The sequence below is a fragment of the Giraffa tippelskirchi genome, chromosome X, assembly GCF_054371585.1.
Source record: "Giraffa tippelskirchi isolate mGirTip1 chromosome X, T2T-mGirTip1v1.2.pri, whole genome shotgun sequence".
Classification (NCBI taxonomy): domain Eukaryota; kingdom Metazoa; phylum Chordata; class Mammalia; order Artiodactyla; family Giraffidae; genus Giraffa; species Giraffa tippelskirchi.
This window is the reverse complement of record NC_137289.1, coordinates 126,886,727-126,906,914: the sequence shown is the minus strand read 5'-3', so window position 1 is coordinate 126,906,914 and position 20,188 is coordinate 126,886,727. Positions and strand designations below refer to the sequence as shown.

The following is a 20,188-nucleotide window of genomic DNA, read 5'->3' as shown; positions in this document are numbered from 1 at the left end:
TAACAGTGCAAAAACGTCTTCGGTATAATTGTTCTGCAGTTTATGGGTCGTCTGCTTGGCAGCTCTATGGTAGGGTTAATGGCGACCTCCTCCAAGAGGACTTACACCACAGGCTGTGTGACCCAGGTAGCTGCACCCAGAGCCCCAACCCCTGCGGCAGGCCACTGCTGACCTGTAATGGTCAATGCCGAAATCAGATTGATTATATTCTTTGCAGCCAAAGATGGAGAAGCTCTATTCAGTCAGAAAAAGCAAGACTGGGAGCTGACTGTGGCTCAGATCATGAACTTCTTATTGCCAAATTCAGACTTAAATTGAAAAACGTAAGGAAAACCACTAGACCATTCAGGTATGACCTACATCAAATCCCTTATGATAATACAGTGTAAGTGACAAATAGATTCAGGGGATTAGATCTGATAGACAGAATGCTGAAGAACTATGGATGGAGGTTCGTGACATTGTACAGGAGGTAGTGATCAAGATCATCCCCAAGAAAAAGAAATGCAAAAAGGCAAAATGGTTGTCTGAGGAGGCCTTACAAATAGCTTAGAAAAGAAGAGACGCTAAAGGCAAAGGAGAAAAGGAAAGATATACCCATTTGAATGCAGAGTGTCACAGAATAGCAAGGAGAGATAAGAAAGCCTTCCTAAGTTATCAATGCGAAGAAATAGTGAAAAACAAAAGAATGGGAAAGACTAGAGATCTCTTCAGAAAATTAGAGGTGCCAAGGGAATATTTCATGCAAAGATGGGCACAATAAAGGACAGAAACGGTATGGACCTAACAGAAGCAGAAGATATTAAGAAGAGGTGGCAAGAATACAATGAACAACTAAACGAAAAAGATCTTCATGACCCAGATAACCACGATGGTGTGATCACTCACCTAGACCCAGACATCCTGGAATTCGAAGTCAAGTGGGCCTTAGGAAGCATCACTATGAACAAAGCTAGTGGAGGTGATGGAATTGCAGTTGAGCTATTTCAAATCCTGAAAGATGATGCTGTGAAAGTGCTGCACTCAATATGCCAGGAAATTTGGAAAACTCGGCAGTGGCCACAGGACTGGAAAAGGTCAGTTTTCATTCCAATCCCAAAGAAGGGCAATGCCAAAGAATGTTCAAACTACTGCACAATTGCACTCATCTCACATGCTAGCACAGTAATGCTCAAAATTCTCCAAGGTAGGCTTCAACAGTATGTGAACTGTGAAATTCCAGATGTTCAAGCTGGATTTAGAAAAGACAGAGGAACCAAAGATGAAATTGCCAACATCTGCTGGACCATCAATAAAGCAGGAGAGTTCCAGAAAAACATCAACTTCTACTTTATTGATTACACCAAAACCTTTGACTGTGTGGATTACAACAAACTGTGAAAAATTCTTCAAGAGATGGGAATACCAGACCACCTGACCTGCCTCCTGAGAAATCTGTATGCAGGTCAAGAAGCAACAGTTAGAACCGGACATGGAACAACAGACTGGTTCCAAATTGGGAAAGGAGTATATCAAGGCTGTATATTGTCACCCTGCTGATTTATCTTATATGCAGAGTACATCATGTGAAGTGCCAGGCTGGATGAAGTACAAGCTGGAATCAGGATTGCCGGGAGAAATATCAGTAACTTCAGATACGCAGATGATACCACCTTTATGGCAGAAAGTGAAAAGAAACTAAAGAGCCCCTTGATGAAAGAGGAGAGTGAAAAAGCTGGCTTAAAACTCAAGATTCAAAAAAACTAAGATCATGGCATCCAGTCCCATCACTTCATGGCAAATAGATGGGGAAACAATGGAAACAGTGAGAGGCTTTATTTGGGGGGGCTCCAAAGTCATTGCAGATGGTGACTGCAGCCATGAAATTGAAAGATGCTTGCTCCTTGGAAGAAAAGCTATGACCAACCTAGACAGCATATTAAAAAGCAGAGATGTTACTTTGCGGACAAAGGTCCATCTAGTCAGAGCTATTGTTTTTCCAGTAGTCATGTATGGGTGTGAGCGTTGGACCATAAAGAAAGCTGAGCACTGAAGGATTGATGCTTTTGAACTGTGGTGTTGGAGAAGACTCTTGAGAGTGCCTTGGACTGCAAGGAGACCCAACCAGTCAATCCTAAAGGAAATTAGTCCTGAATATTCATTGGAAGGACTGATGCTGCAGCTGAAACTCCAATACTTTGGCTATCTGATGCGAAGAACTGACTGGAGAAGACCCTACTGCTGGGAAAGATTGAAGGTGGGAGGAGAAGGCGATGACAGAGGATGAGATGGTTGGACAGCATCATGGACTCAATGGACATGAGTTTGACCAAGCTCTGGGAGTTGGTGATGGATAGGGAGGCCTGGTTTGCTGCAGTCCATGGGGTCACAAAGAGTCAGAGATGACTGAGCGACTGAACTGAACTGATTATAGCATTATGGAATCAATAGTGTTAATTTTCAACAATGCATTTTTTCAACCTTTGTGGATCTTAAAAATGTTTTGATGGCTAAAAAGGGGTCCTTACGTTGGAGAAGTTTGAGAATATCTAACCAATTCTTCTTTCTATACAAGTATATGAACTGATATTGATAGAATATATGTATGAGGAAAGTTTCTGTCCTCAATCTAGGTGATTGATGTGTTCAATATGATGCCTCAAATGACTGCTTTGGAACTTCTTGTCCCTACAGGTCCCTAGCTCAGTGAGTTTTCTTGGCCCATTAGATAACTTCACAAAGCTTTGCTTCCTCCAGAAAGCAGGAATCTCTATGGAAGAAAATTTTATAAAGCATATTTTCAGCAAGAATTGTCTTGCAATTGAAGTGTTTATCCTTGTACCTTCTGAGGTATCCAGATGTTTATCCATTCCATATGTAATAGCTTACATCTGCTAACCCCAATCTCCCATTCCATCTCTCCCCCCAACCCCATCCCCCTTGGCAACCACAAGTCTGTTCTCTATGTCCCTGAGTCTGTTTCATAGGTAGGTTCCTTTGTGTCATATTTTAGATTCCACATGTAAATTATATATATTTGTCTTTCTCTTACTGACTTCACTGAGCATGATAATCTCCAGTTGCACCCATATTGCTGCAAATGGCATTATTTCACTCTTTTTTATGACTGAGTAGTATTCCATTGCATATGTGTGCCACATCTTTTTATTATTACTGTCTGTGTTGGATCTTCGTTTCTGCTCAGGTGTTCTCTAGTTGCAGTGAGCAAGGGTTACTCTAGTTGCAGTGCACAGGCTTCTCATTGTGGTGGCTTCTTTTGTTGCAGAGCACAGGCTCTCAAGCACATGGGCTTCAGTAGTTGTAGAGCATGGGCTCATTAGTTGTGCCACATCTTCTTTATCCATTCATCTGTCGATGAACATTTAGGGTGTTTCCATGTCTTGGCTATTGTGAAGAATGCTGCTATGAACATAGAGGTCCGTGTATCTCTTTGAGTTTAGTTTTGTCTGGTTATGTGCCCAGGAGTGGGATTGCTGGATCATGTGACAACTCTGTTTTTAGTTTTTTTGCCGAACCTCCATGTTTTCTGTAGTTACACCAACTTACATTCCCACCAACAGTGTAGGAGGGTTCCCTTTTCTCCACACCTTATTCAGGATTTATTTGTAGACTTTTTAATGATGGTCATTCTGACTGGTATGAAGTGATACCTCACTGTAGTTTTGATTTGTATTTCTCCAATGTTTAGCAATGTTGAGCATCTTTTTATGTGCCTGTTAGCCATCTGTATGTCTTCTTTGGAGAAGTGTCAATTTAGGTCTTCTGCCCATTTTTTCAATTGGGTTGTTTATTTTTTTGTTTTTGTTGAGTTGTATGAGTTGTTTGTATATCTTGGAAATTAAGCCCTTGTTGTTCATAACATTTGCAAATATTTTCTCCCATTCTGTAGGTTGTCTTTTCATTTTGTTTACTGTTTCCTTTGCTGTACAGAAGCTTGTAAATTTGACTAAGTCCCATTTGTTTATTTTTGCTTTTATTTCTATTGCCTTGGGAGACTGACCTAAGAAAACATTGGTATGATTTATATCAGACAGTGTTTTGCTCAGCACATGCTTTTGTTCCTTGTGTATTTTGTAGCAGTTCACCATTGTCTTTTGGCCTTGATTGATACTATGGAGAAATCTGAGGCCAGCCTGAGTGACTTAAATTTTTTTTTACCTGATTGCCCAATGGATTATTTTATATATATTTTTATAACTGATGTACTAAAAAAGAATTTTCATAATGTACCTACAAATTTTGATTTGAAAAAAGTATTTGAGGTGTAGGTGTGAATATGTTAGTAAAGGTATTCAAATTTGGATCCTTCATTTATTTTTAAGGTCTGGTAAATTTACCAGTACATGTTTTAATGCAAACCGTCCTAAATCAGTTTTTTTCCTAGCCAACAGTATAAAGATTATCTTTTGTTTAAAGAAAGTTTTTTAATATTTAAAAATCTGTTTTTCTTCCCCCGCGACTGCAGTGTATTTTGTCTGTCTTCTATAACTATTATTTTCTCTCTAATCTCTTTTAATGTCTTTATTTCTACTTCATTAGGATGACTATTTTCATTTCTGTCTTCTATTTATCTCCCACTTGTTTAATATCTATAATTACACCTGTGATCTGTTTTCCTCCCGATTCTATCTTTATTTCTGTGATTCAGCCATTTTTCTTCTCATACTCTCCCATGTTCTGACAACTCACTTGATATTCTGCCTCATGTCATCTTTTCCCTGAGTTCCATCATTCCTTCTTTACAACTATTCTTCCAAGTGGCAATTGCTATCTTTCTTTCTTTCTTTTTTTTTTTTTTTTTTGATTTCTTGGTAAAATGTTTGGTCACCATCATAGGTTGAGTTTCCTCAGAAATAGATTCTAAGATAAAGATATGAAGCAAGTTGTTTATTTGGGAAGGGATCCTAAGAAATACTGGTGTGAGACTGGTAAACTGAGACAAGAAAAGGACAAAAGGACAGCAGCCAATAGTAGGTGCATTCATGGGCAGGTTACTGCTGTGGACAGTAGGTCCCAATCTTGCTGGGGTCCTCCTGGAGACTGTGTATAACAGGGATTCTCAAGTTTTATTTAAAGTCATATAGATCACCATGGGGTCTTTTTGAAGAACAGATTCTTGTTCAGCAGGTCTGAGATTCTGGAAGTCTGTTAAGATCCCAGGTAATGTTGAGTGATAAAGATGTAGAACCCATCTCAGAATTGTCTCTCACATTTCCAAAGTGGTGAGTTTATTATTGATTGAGGGCTGCTTCTGGGGACATAAACCCTTGCCCACCTTGCATTAGCTGTCATGAAGCCACAGGAGCTTGCAGCAAATAGCCAACCACATTTTCAGGAACTGTGAGTGCAAAGGGGATGGAGCAGACACCAGTTATGTCTGTTAGTCACAGTTTTCCTTGTCCAAGGCAACATTCTTCTGGTGAGCATTTTCAGGTATTGGTTGTATTTACTGCCGTATCATACATTTTTGGGGGGTTATGGTGTCTGTATGCCTGTTTCTTTTCTATTATTCATGGTTAAGTAGGTTATATTCTTTGGGGTCAGCTACTTCCAGTCCATGTTTACAGCAGGGGGTGAGGGGAATGATAGCAAGAGTGACTTCACAGGCTCCTCCTCCGCTACCACAGAGACACAATGCTTCCTGCAGTTATTGCACATCTGTGGATTATCCGTGTAGCCCCAACTCTTCTGCTTCTCTGACCCAGACTGGACTTGTGAGAGATTCTGCCTCCAGGCCAGAAGACCCAGTTCCTGTACCTATGGTTACACATAATGTATATAGCTTTAGCACATCCGAGTAAGCCCCTTCCTTTCTGATATTTTCTGAGAGCTTCCATTATTACTCCCTCTCACCGTTCTCAAGGGCTTCTGTTCACTCCCTCCTATACACTTATACTCAGTCTCAGCTTCCTTCCCTATGTATTTACATATATAAATATACTGTGTATATATATGTACAAATGCATATAAATATAATATATTTTGGAGTCTGAGGATTACTTGTCTCTTGGTTTCATTCAAAATGGAGTTTGTATAGCATTTTCCTCCCTTTTGCTTTTGTAATAATTCCAAGAGGAGAAGGGGTAAAAGTATTTGCACTATTAGGTGTTTTAATTCATAATTTAATTTCTAATTGAAGTATTATTGATTTACAATGTTGTGCCAATCTCTGGTGTATAGGAAAGTGACTGACTCAGTAATACACATATAGATGTTCTTTTTTATATTCTTTTCCATTATGGTTTAGTACAAGATTCTGAATATAGTTCCCTGTGCTATACAGTAGGACCTTGTTGTTTATCCATCCTATATATAATAGTTTACATCTGCTAACTGCAAACTCCCAATCCTTCCCTCCCTCACTCCCCTCTTCCTTGGCAATCACAAGTCTGTTCTCTATGTCTGTGAGTCTGTTTCTGTTTTATAGATAGGTTAATTTGTGCCATATTTTAGATTCTACATGTAAGTGATATATAGTATTTGTCTTTCTCTTTCTGACTTACTTCACTTGATATGTTAATCTCTAGGTTCATACCTGTTGCTAAAAAAGGCATTATTTCTTTCTTTTTTATGACTGAGTAACATTCCATTGTATATTTGCACCAGCTCTTTATCCATTCATTTGTTGATGGACATTTAGGTTGCTTCTATATCCTGGCTACTGTAAATAGTGCTGCTATGAACATTGAGGTACATGTATCTTTTTGAATTATAGTTTTGTCTGAGTAAATGCCCAGGAGTGGAATTACTGGATCATATGGTAATTCTACTTTTAGTTTTCTGAGGAACCTCCACACTGTTTTCTATCATATTATTAGTTTTAGAACACAATCCTCTTATATACCAGGCTGATCACAGTGCAGTCAAAGATGAATATGACACTGCCGCAGCCCTCGCCTTGCTGAGAATCCTGCATAGTGTATTAAAGCAAGTTGGAAGCTGATGTACTGAACTAAGACAGTTTGGCTCCCTCTCTGTGCTGTCATTGTGGCATTGGGGAACATTAAACTTGTCTAACTTTCAACTTTCCACATATGAAATCAAGATAATTATTTTTCTGCCTAGCATCTGTAAAACATACTGTCAATGCCTAAAACTATTGCAAATTCCTTTATACATATGTTAAGAGATGATTCCTCTGTTTAGGAGAAAATAGGTAATTGATGTTTATAAAAAATAATAGAAGTGTTGCAGGAAATGCCCATTTAATCACCAAAATAAATACTAATAAGTATTACTATCTACCAAACTTCATAAGTGTTAACAAAATGTCTATGGCTACACAGCAAACAATTGGCTAAACAAATATTCAAATTCAGTGTCAGTCAGTCCCAAGGCCTGTAATACCTGGGAAGTATCCAGTGCAAATTGATTAAAAGAGTGAGTAAATGGGGTAATGCACAAATTAATGAATCCAGTGCCTGAAGAATACTGAACCAATCTACCAAATATACTGGGCCACTTTTTCAAAGAAAGAACCTAGTAGAAATTAATATCAAGTAACAGATAAAGTTATACAGAGACTTAAGAAGCCACTTTAGAAATGGCTCAAGGGTATTGATAGTTTGTAATAATATCTCATGAACCAGAAATGGTGGAAGATACCCTCTCCCTTTCCCTCTTCTTTCCCTCCTCAGATGACCTATCATAGGGATCTAGTTTGGCTGGGGAAGAAAGGGGCCTCTGAAAACATGGTAAAGGTATTCTCACCAGGGTAGACTGAGACTTTTGATGGAATTTTTATTATCTCATCAGCTCTGGAGCTCCATATGTCTCTGGAAAGTACAGGAAGATGGTGAGAAGTGATAAGGTCCAGAGGAGAGAGATCCAAAAATGATCTATTCAGGCATTATGCTTGGTCTGAATTGAATGGGATGGCAAAGAGGATCTTCAAGGTTATTTTCTAGATTTACAATGTAGGGAAAAGTGTTGCCTAATTTATTTCTGTGGCATGTTTCTCAGGAGCTTCAGTGACATTTAATTAATGTGTAGGAGACCCCAATAAGAAAGAACAACTGGACTCCATGCTTGTTTAGTACAGACAAGAGGTGATTGGTTTAGAGTAGAAGTTTTCAGTAGTTATATATTAGAAAAAAATTTAAAGGTTAAAAGATGTTAGAAGTTTCTTTGAAGAGTTTTGAGAAAGGGCTTAACAATTTCTTAAGTTCTTCTCAGTTTGGTCTTGCCTGAAGACATGAACTGGATGGTTTCTCAACATCCCAATAGTTGTGTGAGTCTATGATAACATGAAGGAGTACTTCTTTTTATACTTCCCAGATTCTCCCACATTTCCATTTTTAAAATGGGTTTATTGAGATATAATTGACATTTTATAAATTGTGCATATTTAAAATGTAAAATTTGACAAATTTTAACACACAAGAAACCATGAGCACAATCAGAAAATGAACATACTTATTACCCTCAAAAATAATTTATTTTTAAATATCTACAAAGCCTGGATATCATAAAGAGGTACATTTTGACTCAAAGTAATACATTTATAACAATTATAATATCCAATCTGACAAAAACATGGACCACCAAAGATAAGAGTTTATTGTCATTGGAGACGTTCAGTGAGTTAGCTGCTAAGTCGCTTCAGTCGTGTCCGACTCTGTGCGACCCCATGGACGGCAGCTCACCAGGCTCCACCGTCCCTAGGATTCTCCAGGCAAGAATACTGGAGTGGGTTGCCATTTCCTTCTCCAGTGCATGAAAGGGAAAAGCGAAAGTGAAGTCGCTCAGTCGTGTCCGACTCTTAGCGACCCCATGGACTGTAGCCTACCAGGCTCCCCCGTCCATGGGATTTTCCAGGCAAGAGTACTGGAGTGGGGTGCCATTGCCTTCTCTGTCAGTGAGTTAGAGGTTGAATGAAATCTTCTCTTTGTCCCTGTCAATGCTGAGATGCTCTTATTATCTGAAAATCAGTGTTTCTCTTATTTCCATTTTTGAAGGAATATGTTTAATTATTTTAATTATGTCTCATAAATCTTATAATGAAACTTTGAAATTAGAAAAAAGAAAAATAAACCTACATAATCCTAATGTCACAGCATAACCATTATTAGTTTGGGCATAAAAAATCCTCCTAGTCTTTTTTCCAAATGTCTTTTTTCATTTTCATAGTTGGTGGTACTTTTACTGTCCATACCATTTTATATAATTTGTTTAGTTTGATAATATTTTCTCCATAGTTACTATACATTTTTTTTCAAATCTAGTTACTATACATTTTTTTCAAATCTCTTTACTTGTTATTTTGAAACAGTCATAGATTCTCAGGAAGTTGAAAAAATGTACAGGGAGGTTCTGTGTACCCTTCATCCAGTTTCCCCCAATAATAAGAAGTACTGAGGAATGGAATCTAGTCATGTACTCCTATAAGATTTACAATACTATAAAAACAGAAATGCTTACAAGACCCCAGAGCATCCCTCATCTGAAGCAGTCCATCTGTACTCAGTCTCATCTCTGTGCCCTTGGCAGTCCTTGTGTGGAGTAATTAAAGACATTGGAAGTCATGCCTGGAAGTTGTTAAGACCTTTGTGGTACTGTCAGTATGTATGCTGTTTCTCCTGCCTTACACCCTATTAATTAAACCTGAGTAAATGGTGGCATTTGAAGCCAGTGGTATATTTTGAATGTGATTGCCAATATGAACCTAAGACATCCTTTAGTGGCTTTATGGGGTTCAGTTCTCCCCATCCCACAAGGACTTGGACCAATTTTGGAAACAGTGGGCAGGGCAGAGGGCCTTCTTTCAGGAACGGCATTGATGTTCAAGCTCTTTCCTGTTTTCTGACCTTGTCTCCCTTTTCACCACTCTATGAATCTGTTTCTAGGTTTGCTGCTGCTGCTGCTAAGTCGCTTCAGTTGCCATTTCCTTCTCCGTTTCTAGGTTTAGGGTGAAGAAAACTGTCCATTACTGATGATACAGTCTTTCAAATACTTTCTGTTTTTTAATCCTTCTTTTATTGAAGTATAGTTGATTTACAGTATTGTGTTAGTTTCAGAAGGTGTACAGTGCAGCAATTCAGTTATATATATATATATAATTTTTCAGATTCTCTTCTATTATGAAAGGTGAAAGGGTTAGTCACTCAGTCGTGTCCACCTCTTTGCAACCCTTATAGGTTATTACAAAATATTGAGTATAGTTCTCTGTGCTATACAGTAGGTCCTTGTTGGTTGTGTGTGTTAGTCATTCAGTCATGTCTGACTCTTTGCAAACCCATGGACTGTAGCCCACAAGGCTCCTCTGTCCATGGGGTTCTCCAGGCAAGAATAGTGGAGTTAGTTGCCATGCCCTTCTCCAGGGGATCTTCCTGACTCAGGGATCAAACCTAGGTCTCCCGCATTGCAGGAAGATTCTTTACTGTTTGAGCTATCTGGGAAGCCTTGTTGGTTACCTGTTTAATATAGTGTAATATGTATATTTATCCCAACCTCCTAATTTACCCCTCCCTCCACCCTCACTCCCAATTATTTTCTCTTTGTTTTTCAGTTCAAAAGCCAAGACTCTGACGTCTCTTGAGTTTTGGGTTCTCAGCTCTTCTATGAGGAGGTAAAGGTCAAATGCCTTAGCTATCTTGGTCTATCTCTAATTATCTTCCTGCTGTACCTGTCAGTGGAGGCAGAGTACTGTTTTGTGGGATAAAGATCAACTATGGTACCAAACACTCCTTGGTTCACATGTCAGCTTCAGCTTTTAGTAGGTATATGATAATGCAACAAATCACTTAACCTCTCTGAGTCATTAAGAGTTGACAGTTTGAATTACTCTTTGGTTATGCCCATGCTTCTTTCAGATTCTCTCAACTGTCTTTCTCTGATGCCACAAAGATTTCATTTTTCTTGAGTTAGAGTAACATGCCATATTTAAATAGCAGTCTTTCCCTTCATCAGTTTTTTTTTATATTTTTAAATTTATTTATTTGGCTGTGCCAGTTCTTGGTTGCAGCATGTGAACTCTTAGTTGTGGCATGTGGAATCTAGTTCCCTGACCAGGAATTGAACCAGGGCCCCATGCATTGGGAGCATGGAGTCTTAACCACTGGACCACCAGGAAAGTACCCCCTTCATCGATTTTAAAAGCAAAATATCATTTGCACCTCCATCACCTTTGCTTCCTGGTGTGAAAATCTTCAGAAAACTGAATAGCAGAAAAGATGTAAAAAAGGGAAGAAAAACAATACCTGTGAGACAGCGACAATTTCTGCCTTGCCTTCCTAAATCTCTCCAATGTCTAGAAATGCCAGAGCACAGTTCTTCTACCAGCACATCTTTTCTTTAATCTCATTCTTATTTCTTCAGCCTCTCGTACATTCTGCTTATGAGAAAATCCCTCTCTTCCCGCCGCCCTCTGTCTTTTCCTCTCATCTTACTCATCCTCTCTTCATATCCACAATCATCACAGCAGTATTGAAAGAGGAAAAGCAAAACTTCTCATAAAAGTGATGAATATACCTACCCCACAGGGTTTAGAGAAGATCAGGTGGGCTCATAGATTAGAAATTCCTTTGTGATAAGTGCTACCTATATGCTAAGTATTGTACCGATTGTAGCCCTAGCAACAGCAAGACAGCAGGAGTCATATTCCTGGCATCAGATGAAAAACAATCAGGGATATGAACCTGTTGGCCTTGTCTCGCTAATTGTTAGAACAGGTGGTCAGACATGTATTTGCATAAAAGACTGAGGCACTCCTGGGAAAGTCCTTATTTTGAGGATGGAAAGCAGCACAGTGAATTTGACACAGGAACAAAGCTGCTGAAGATGATTAATTAATGTTGCCCCACCTGGAGACTGGAGACACCTACTATCAATCATGAAGATCTGAAACTGATACCAAAAGTCTTGGTCACTGAGAGGCCGCAGTGATGCTGAGTACAGCATGGTGGCAGCCATTTGAAATTATTCCTCCATTGGAAGGATTCTTGGGTCATTAGGAGAAAAAGTGGCTGTAATGAAAATCTAGATGATTAAAAAAAAAAAAAAAAGCAAAACAAATCTGGAGGAAAACACTGGGCCACCTGGGCCAGGCTTTTTTTGTCCCTCTAACAGAAGGCAACACAAAGCCAAGGGAACAAATGCCAAGAAGTATTGATACGTTCAGGGCTCCAGGAGTATTTGGGGAGTAATTGGGGGAGCATACAAAGGTTGATAAGAGAGGGCCCCTTAATTAATGAGTGTACACTTCAGCTTGGAAGGTAGTATTAACGTTTAAGAAACACTGAGAACTAACACAAACCAATAAGGCAAACCTACACCAAGTACCGCTATATGAGCTAGTTGTAACTATTTGGGTACTTTAAAAAACCTTGCAGACCAGCAGAGGTCTGTGGGTCACAGTTTGACCAGCTATAGATATAAGAATAACTGATCCTGTTCTTACACACACACACACACACACACACTCCTTTCCTATGAGCTTTCCTGTATTGCTGCACTAAAGCTTCTAAGTTGCTGTTGTTGTTTAGCTGCTCAGTCATGTCTGAGTCTTTGCAACCCCATGGACTGTAGCCCACCAGGCTCCTCTGTCTATGGAATTCTCCAGGCCAGAATACTAGAGTGGGTTGCCATTCCCTTCTTCAGAGGGTCTTCCTGACTCAGGGATTGAACCCAGGTCTCCTGCACTGCAGGTGGCTTCTTTACTGTTGAGCCACCAGGGAAGCCCCAAGCATCTAAGTATTTATATCTTTAAAATATTTATTTATTTGGCCGCACCAAGTCTTAGTTGCAACATGTGGGATCTAATTCCTTGACCAGGGATCAAACCTGGGCCCCCTGCATTGGGAGTGCACTGGACCACCAGGGAAGTCCCTAAGTATTTGTATCTAAGATACTCTTCATCCTTTGAGATAAGGAAAAGGAACTGGCTTCTTCTACTACTCCATTTCCCTTGAGTCTTCCTTAGTTCCATAAATAACAATAAAAATGTTAAGATTCTTAAAAACAAAAATAAAAAAGCTCATGTCTACAGTATCACATGGTTTTCCGGAATTCTCTTACTGCAAGAAAAGAAAAACTTCCACAAAGCCTACCAGAAAATTAGCTGAATACGAATATTTGGTTCTTGGAAACCTGAGGCTTTTTTTCTCTGCCTTGGGTTTCAGGAAGACAGTTTCCTCCCCCTCCCCAGACTTGTGTAGCCCTGTTGTGGGTCTGTATATGCTCAACAAGTGTGAGGCTATAGTTCCCATTTTTGCCTTGAAGTTTTTTAGTCTTCACTTATATCCCACAGTTCCAGCAAGAATTAATGATCATTATTTATGACTCAGAAGTGGAAGAGTAATGGTAGGAATGTAGATTCTTCTAGCCAATAATAAATTGTTATTTGACTGCAAGTGACACTCATATTTATTAGATACTGGCTATAATGAACAAAAATAACTAAAATTATCACACAGGCATCGTATATCATGAAACCATTTTTCAGTAAATGGCTTTGAATTCTTAGAATCATTGGATCTTAGACCTAGAAGAAACTTTAAAAGTTATATAGTACAATGCATAAAGCAACTATACTCCAATAAAAATAAAATTTTAAAAAGTCATCTAGCACAATGTAAATTTTTCAAAATCAACATTATAGACAGTGCATTTTCATTAAAGATAATTTAGAAAATATAGAAAGACAATATCATGTCTAGACCCATTGCCTACAATCATTTTGAATATTATATATCCTTTGTTTCAGCCTACTTCCTATGCAAAGGTAACTTGTTTTATAAAAATATAAATCATACTGGATATATAATATTATGTTGTGATTTTGCACTGAAAATTGTATTGTAAATATTTTCTACACTAATAAATAACCTTCCCAAATAGTATTTTAAATAGTTTTGGAAAATAATTTACCAAATGCTGTATCATAAGTTACTTAAACATTCTTCTTGTAATTAATAATTAATTGATATATTAACTTTCAGGAATGTAAATTACACAGAAATTAATTTATTAAAATATTATCTTGCTTATATATGGTCACCTTATCCTAACTTCTTAATTTTGTATAACTGGTATACTCTTGTTTACCCCACAAATAGAATAAAAATTAAGTTTTAGTCCAGCCTGGTAAATGGCATTAAGTCTAATAATTTAAACTGAGTTTCATTTGGAAGAGCCCAGATTTCAGATATTCTTTGCATCTATTATTATTTTTAAGAGGTCTGTAGGGCATACTGTACCTCATGGCACTGGGGGGTGGTGGGGAGAAGGAATCCATATGATGGTATTGATCTGATCCTACCCCTGTGTGTTCTGCTGGCATCTGCTGCTAAAATTTTGGCTGATGCAATTTTTGACCTGTTTTCGCAACAACTTGGTCCAATGTTTGTTCCCAGTGGCACCTTAGAATTCTTTGGAGTCTTAATATGTCAGTTAGCTTTAGCTGCCTAATCATCCACTCTAAAATTCAGTAGTTTAAAACAACTATTTTACTCATGATTTTTCTGGGCATGTTTTTGTCTGGGTCAGGTTGATGGGGGCAAGCTGGGCTTGTTCATACATTTATGATCAGTTGGGAGGTCAGCCAGGTGATGGGTGGCCTCATAGGTCCCCATTCACATATTTGGTGGTAGGCAGGGGCAATGGATGTTACTATCACTAGCCCACATACTCCTTGTTATCCAGCAGGCTAGCCTGGACTTTTTTATATGGTAACCAAGTTCCCAAAGCAGAAAGAGGGCAAACTCCAATCTACTATTCAAGCCTATGTTTCCATAATGTTTGCTAATGTCCCTTTGGCTAAAGCAGTTGAAAGAGTACATACACTACCAAAGGTAGTGGTAGTGTATGTATGGATGGATGGATAGAGGGAAAGGAATATTTTGTGGCCCTTTTCATAACCTACAACGTACTATGCTTGTCATTCACCAAGTTACAGACACCAGTGCCATAGCAACCCACTCTGGCTATCCTACCCATTTAGACTGTAGGCAACCCACTGGGGACATGCAGAAATGTTCTGAGGTCAAGAACCAAGTGTAGCTTTGGAGTAGTAGCTGTAGTTATCTTTCTAACCATTCACCATCCCTTGTTTCTGTAGCACATGGTTAAATGACTCCATCTCACAACCTCTCTTAAATACCTCCTTTGTCTCCCAGGATTTTTATTGGCAAACAACATGATCCACAGTGCTATAATCTCAGAATCAAAGTCTCAAGAGTTTATAGAGCCTGGGAAAATGCGCAGTCTTATCACAGACCCACTACTCCAGTCTTTGGCACTGGATGCCGGAAATGCCGCCACAGCTGAAGATCAAATTCTTTAGTCTCTGTACTTCCTGGATGATCAACTCTTCCCACATGCAACCATTAATTGATGTTGCTGCCTCCAAGTTGAACCCTGAGGTTAAGGACCTGGGTCACATGCAGAACTCTAAGGGCAAGGAAATCTTGGAAATGTAGTTTTTAAATTTCTGACTTTGTATGGAAAAGGAAGCTAGAGGGTGGTTGTAATGGGTGCTAGGTAATCTAATTTACAGTATTTTTTTCCCAAGAAGAATCAAACATGAGCAGTCAATGTTGCAAGTCCTGGTTGTGCAGAGCTCCTAATCATGAGACAATGTGAGCTCAAGTCATCATGTTCTATTCTGCCCTCCAAAGGGACAAACGGGTAAGGATTATGCTTCCTGATGATTAACCTCCAGTATTCACTGTAGCTTCCTGTTCTAAAATCCAAGGTTAGAGAAGGGATAACAAGATGGATAACTGACCATCTGCTCCCCATATCCATCTCTCCTACTCTTCCTATGATCTCATGAGGTTGAAGGAAATGGATTCTACTTTCTCTCTGGTAAGAATTTGATCTACACAGACAGGCACTGTGCTTTAATGGTGAATGGGACATTTTGGGGTTCAGTTCCACAGAAGCATACCCTGAGGGAAAGATCTGTGTGCTAGTGATGTATAAAGGAAGTGCTCTTGGAATAAACTTGTAAAAAGAAAAATGAGTAGGAACAGAATAGCAGGATAAGGAAGTAGGAAAAGCATGACAGGTTTTCATTTTCAGGCAAAATACTTAGGAGGACAGCTGCAGCCTGATCCTTCAAGGCAGCTCTGAGGCATAGTGCCTGAGAGAGTTTGTCCCAGGTAGATACGAGGGGGCTGCGCTTTCATACTAGTGCCTTTTTCAGCTGTTGTTGGCTAAGAGTCGTGTCTTTGTTTCGTCTGCTATAACAAAAATGTCATAGTCTGGGTGGGTAAAACAGCAAACACTTAATTCTCAGGGTTCTGGAGGTTGGGAAGTCCACCATCAAGGTGTCAGTAGATTTGGTGTCTGATGAGAGTCCTCTTCCTGATTCATGGATTGCTGCCTACTGGGTGTATGCTCATAGGGCAAACGGGTCAGGGGAACTTTCTGAGGCTTCTATTATAAGGGTGCTAATCCCATTCATGAGGGCTCCACCCTCATGACCTAGTCACTTCCCCAAAGTCCCACCTCTTTGAGGATTAGAATTTCAACAAGTGAATTTGGAGGGGTAGGGACACAAATATTCAGTTCGTAAGAGGCCACCACAGGGTTATATAAATGCCTAAGCAATTCCAACTCTCTGTGCCCGTGGGCAGACTTTGGGAGCCCAGTGGAAGTCCTCCAACTAGGGAGTAAGAAGGAGGTTGAAGGCAAAGTACATTGAAGCTGGCAGGGGGATATACAGAGGCAGTGAAAAAGATCACAGGATGGGAGTTCCCTGGTGGACCAATGGTTAGAATTCTGGGTTTTCACTGCTGTGGCCAGAGTTCAATCCCTGGTCAGGGAACTGAGGTATCCTGAAAGCCACGTGGTGTGGCCAAAAAAGAAAGGATCACAGGAGACCTAAGGGAGCACAGTGGACACTGTCCACTATGCAGTATCTTCTCATTAGCAATATCATGCAGTTCCTCAGGCCTGGATTTTAATTCGTGTGATGGGATAGTGGCTTGGCATTCCATCCCACCCTCCTTGTGTTCTGTAGTGGCTTGAAAGCAAAAACTACATTTCCCAGGCTTCCTTGTGATTAGAATTCTGGGTGTGATTTAAAATCTGGTGCACCCCTGCACTGGAGAGGAAGGAAGGGGAAGGATGGGGAAGGTGGAGAAGAGAGAGAAAATTGAAGGAACAAAAGGGAAAGAAGAAAAAGAGGGAGATAAAGGAAGAGAGGAAGGAAATTTCCCTATTTCCATTGCCTCCTCCCCTCAGTTCACATCCATTGGACTAGCACCAAACCTACCTTCTCACTTGTCCCTCTCCTAGTGCTGTTACTTTAGAAAGCTGGAGATTTCCATCTAGGTTACTTCTTCCTAGGACACAGCTGAGGAGTAGGAGTCAGTTATAACTCTAACTTCCCCACCAACTCAGATGTATAATAAGTAATTTTCTTTCTCTCTCTTCGCACCCCCATCTCTCCCCACACCCCACCCATCTCTCTTTCTCTCTCTCTCTGTCTCTCATGCACACTTGTGCTTTCTTTAAAACAACAACAACAACTGACTCGCTGAATCTAAACTTCCATTTTCCCATGATGGCAGGAAACATCAGTCATTCTTGGCTTCTCTAATCCTTCTCAGGGTTGTACCACAGTTCTGGAGTCTTACACAATGTCAAGGAATGGTAGAGGGGCACATGGGGAGTTTATGTCTGACCTTCAAATTATAGACTATATTGGTCATCACTGGACACGGGTTATCACAGGTCATTGCCAAAAGAGTCACTGCTTCATCTACATGGCCTCTGCAGATTCCCAGCTGTCCACTGCTTCTAGGTTGCCAATGGAACCCAGGAATCTTTTTTCAGGGCTTTCTGTGATCCCATCTGCCACAAGGCCAGTCCTCTTTCAAGCCATGCTACCTCCCAACGTGTGTGTAGCATGGGGGTGGTGTCATTGTGGGGAGGTTCTCAAAATGCACATCCAGGTTCCTGGTTTTCTATAACCCAAAGAAAGACTGCTTTTTCTTCTTCCAACCACATGCTTTCTCTCACTTAAAATAATCTGGTAAGTCAGAACATTCTTCTGACAGGGGTATACTGACAGTACAAAATATCTTTGAATTCATCTTGCAGTTTGAGCTGAACTATTCACTTCCTGAACCTTGATCTTCCCCTCAATTTTTCAAGAGGAAAAAAAAATTAACTATAGCGTGCAAAAGAAAATTTGTAAAACCTTTGCCATGTAAATTTGTAAAACTCACTCATCTTGTTTTCCCCATCCTCCCAATCCCCAAAGTTAGTGAATCACAGAAACAACATTAACAAGTATGCTCTACAGGTCTCCAGTGAAATGTTGAAAGACTCTACTTGACCTCATTCCTTTCAACATTGGAGTTGTTCCTGCCAAGATATTGGACACAGAAAGACACAAATAAGGGCTGTGGGAAGGAGGGGAGAGGTTTCAGTACCAAATGTGCAGTGAGATTAAGGCCAGAGTATGTGTATGTGTTTAGTTGCTTAATTGTGTATGACTCCTTATGACCTGCCAGGATCCTCAGTCCATGGGATTCTCTAGGTAAGAATACTGGAGTGGGTTGCCATGCCCTCCTCCAGGGTATCTTCTGACCCAGGGATCAAACCCGCGTCTCCTGTGTCTCCTGCATTGGCAGGTGGATTCTTTACCACTGTGCCACCTGGGAAGCCCTGAGATTAAGGCCAAGTCAAGGTCAAAGCCAGGGCTGATTATTAAAGTCCATACTGAAGGTACCCCACCTCTACCCCTTCCCTTACTTCCCAGAGTGCTTAGTAAAGAAGGTTCTACTCATAGCCCTGTAATAATGCCTGAGAGTCCAAAACTAAGGAAACAAAGATAAGCATGGGCGGGCTTCCCTGGTGGCTCAATGGTAAAGAATCTACCTGTGAGATGTGGGTTCGATCCCTGGGTCGGGAAGATCCTCTGGAGAAGGAAACAGCAACCCACTCCAGTATTCTTGCCTGCAGTGGAAGTGAGAGTTTTAACCACTGGACAGCCAGGGAAGTCCCTGGTATTCTTGTCTGGGAAATCTTGTGGACAGAGGAGCTTGGTGAGCTATAGTCCATGGGGTCGTAAAAGAGTTGAACATGTCTTAGCAACTAAACAACAGCAGCTACTGAATTGGTATTAATTGAAAGAAAAATGATTCAATATGCCTTAAATAGTCATTGCACAATTCTTACTACACTCAGTGTGCCTTGCTTAAAAGGTCTGGTACTACATCATAAAGGAGCTGTTTATACAGGGACTATGAATCTCATCTTTGTATAACAGTTGATGCTCAGTAAATATTTGTTGAATTTAGTTGAATTTAAAGTGTGAAGAGATAAAACATGATAGATGGTTTTCAGTATGGACAATACAATAGAAAAAGGAGATAATCCAAATTATATCTGTTGAATGTCAAACCGTAGGTTAGCAAAACTCAGACGTCTTATTGTTAATACACACAATTGCCTGCCTATGTTGGCTGAATGCATTAGCCTCGATTATGTAGGTGGGGCTAATTTATTCATAAAGGTCCTTATAAAAGCAAGGCAGGAGGCTTAGTGTGAGAGACAGAGGTGTGATGCTGGCTGCGGAAGTTAAAACAGTGCACAGTCAGGAGCTGAGGAACAGGGATGGCCTCTAGGAGCTCTAAAGAGTTAGAAAACCAGTTTTCTTCTAGAGCCTCCAGAAGGAAGGCAAACCAACCAAGAAGTTGATTTTAACCCAACCAGAATGATTTTGGACTTCTGGCATATATAACTGTAAGATAAGTTTGTGTTGTTTTAAGCTCTGAATTTTGTGGTCATTTGTTATAGTGTCAAAGGGTAGTTAATATGCTGCTCATTTGTTCCTTCAGCTCTGGTTTCAGACATTGACTGTCGTTCCAGACACTCTCATACCTCCGCTTAGAATGCCCCTTCCATCCATCTACCTCGACCCTATCTTGTTCTTCAAAAGTAATTTAAACCATCACTTCTCCTTTGGAGTCTTTGCCTGCCCTGGGCCCCTCCACTGTCCAGCACCTCTGAGCACATCTCCTTTGCAGCACTTACCACACCTGAGTTGCAATCATTCATTGCTGTATTCCTTCCTGTTGGTACCACTTTGCCAAGTTCTTGCTTAAGCAAGCGGCTTTGGTACTTGTTCCTTACTTATTTGCCAGGTCCCTCCAGCATAACAAGGTGACAGAGAAGGGGTCGAATCCTCTGTGTTTGTACACATGCACACACGTGTCTTTCCTGCATGTTTCAT

The 20,188-nt window shown here is 40.0% G+C and overlaps 1 non-coding gene across 1 annotated transcript; it reads right to left on the bottom strand.

The window, feature by feature from the left end:
• Positions 1-15,512: 15,512 nt before the first annotated feature.
• LOC145537277 (U8 small nucleolar RNA) lies at positions 15,513-15,647 on the bottom strand. The gene has a single exon (XR_014076301.1). It is a non-coding gene; the product is annotated as a U8 small nucleolar RNA (small nucleolar RNA).
• Between the last annotated feature and the right edge of the window lie 4,541 nt (positions 15,648-20,188).